General features: G+C 53.5%; 1 non-coding gene across 1 annotated transcript; it reads right to left on the reverse strand.

The window, feature by feature from the left end:
- Positions 1 to 414: 414 nt before the first annotated feature.
- On the reverse strand, positions 415 to 603 carry LOC135372961 (U2 spliceosomal RNA). The gene has a single exon (XR_010416186.1). It is a non-coding gene; the product is annotated as a U2 spliceosomal RNA (small nuclear RNA).
- Between the last annotated feature and the right edge of the window lie 1,599 nt (positions 604 to 2,202).

A 2,202-nucleotide genomic window follows, 5' to 3' on the forward strand; every position in this document is an offset into this window, starting at 1 on the left:
CGTCCGCGCGTGGCACGTCGCCAGTTTGGGCATCGTGGTATATGGGTAGGAACACTAGGGTGTTAGTACTAATGCATCACGGCCCGCGAGATAAAAATGATTGATTGGAAATTGCAAGCGAGAGAGAGAGAGAGATCACCATCCATCCATCCTTGGCCTTGGAGATTGGATTGGATTGGATGGGATGGGATGGGATGGGATGGATGGATGGATGGATGGATGGATGGACGGACGGACGGACGGACGGACGGACGGACGGACGGACGGATGGATGGATGGATGGATGGATGGACGGACGGACGGACGGATGGAGGGACGGACGGACGGACGGACGGACGGACGGACGGACGGACGGACGGACGGACGGACGGATGCCCTAGTGGTGCTGTTTCGGAATTTTGCTTTTTGTTTTGAGACGGGTGGGCTACACCTGGAGGTAGTGCAATACCAGGGCAACCCTTGACAGTGCCGAGGCGAGCTTCAGACACACTGTCTCGGGCCAAAAATAAGATTAATATCGTGAGTCCAAATAGGGCTCGTATCAGATATTAAGCTGATAAGAACAGAGTTTATTCAGGATGTTATTTTCGTTACACAAGACAATGGGGTTATGTACAGTGGTCGCATGAGATAATGTACAAGAGATTCATATTAGTCAAAAGGATAAAGCAAACTAGCAGTGTTAGGTATCCCGTTTCAGGAGTTGGAAACGTGCGTGGCATAAATGTCCCGTGTGGCGGAGATTACCGAGCTCACACAAAGTTTCTTCATTTTCTTCAGATACCTCCGAGAGCAGAGGCGGTGCAGGAAACGGTCATTGTCAGGGTCCCAGCAGCTGAGTGCACCAACCACAATAGGTTCAATGGTGACACGTTGGTACCTTCGTTGTAGGTGTTCCTTTAGTGGCTGGTACTTGTTGACTTTGTTTGTGCGGGCTTGCTGGAAGGCTGTGGCACGGTTCTCGAATGGGCAGGTGACGTCGACGATGACAGCTTCTTCTCCACGGGCAAGGATGAGGTCTGGGCGAAGCTGCGTGTCACCAACAGGGCGGTTTTCTGATATAACGGTGTATTTCGCTGCAGCCGCTGCTTTCACTCGGTCAACGATGTCGTTGTGCCGCTTCGTCATTGCCTGTCTTTGCCTCATGCAGTGGCACACGACATGGGGTAACGTTTCGTTGGTGTAGCCACACCTGCGGCACCTTTTGTCGCCATGTCCCCAGGTCCTTGCACCGTTCAACGGATGGGGATTGAGGCGGGCCCGATGGATGAATCTCCAGTCGGCGAAGCGTGTGTACAGGCCTTTGCTGATGAAGTGGGTGCTGCTAGGGTCGAGTCTTGCGCAGTCCATTGCTTTGCCCTGGTTGGCCAGGTCACAGAGTTCCTGTGAGCGTTCTTTGTCCAGTTGGTCGCGCAGGGTGCGCATGATCCTGGTTCTCCAGCGTTCAGTCATGGTCTTGTCCTTCCTCGAGCTCAGCCCACCTTCCTCAATGGTCCATGTTACTCCGAGGCGACGGGATGCCTTCCTAGCCTCAGTCCATACGTTGCAGAGCTCGTTGGTGGATATTCTGAAGGGCCCCTCGGTGTCCCCAGCCAGGAAGGACTCCACGTCGGATGCGGAGCAGGTGGCACGCAGGCGCTTGCTGACAGTGTGGAAGAGGTTCTCCTTGGCAATATGGGCAACAACTGGATCGCGCGACGTCAGGAGTTTGAAGGCGCCGTCTATCCGAGCTACATCACTGGTCTCAGCTGCCAGAGGGATTCCGCAGCCTCCCATTCCAGATTTACTGTAGATGTACTCGTTGGCTGCATTGCTCGGGATGTAGAGGGTCCTCTTGATAAGCGGCCGTAGCTCCTGGTCAAGTCTCATCCAGTCGGTTTTTCCTAAGGAACCACAGCGCATGGAGAAGTTCAGGGACGGGTAGACGAAAGTCTTTAGTGCATCTAGGCGTTGCCATGGTGCTAACATTGATGTCAGGATCTTCTTTCCAGTGCTGATGGCTGCCTCGATTGTTGTTTCGTCCTTTAGCACATTGAAGCCTACAGGACGTCCAAGGTAGTTGAAGGACTCGAACTCCTTTAAGATGGTGATTGGGGTGTCCCGGATGTGGAATTCCGTTTCCCGGATCCCGACAGGTCTATGGCCAGAAACATGGAGAGATTTGCACTTGCTAGGGTTGAGGGTCAGGCATAATGAAGATGC

Source organism: Ornithodoros turicata, unplaced genomic scaffold, assembly GCF_037126465.1.
Source record: "Ornithodoros turicata isolate Travis unplaced genomic scaffold, ASM3712646v1 Chromosome17, whole genome shotgun sequence".
NCBI classification, from domain to species: domain Eukaryota; kingdom Metazoa; phylum Arthropoda; class Arachnida; order Ixodida; family Argasidae; genus Ornithodoros; species Ornithodoros turicata.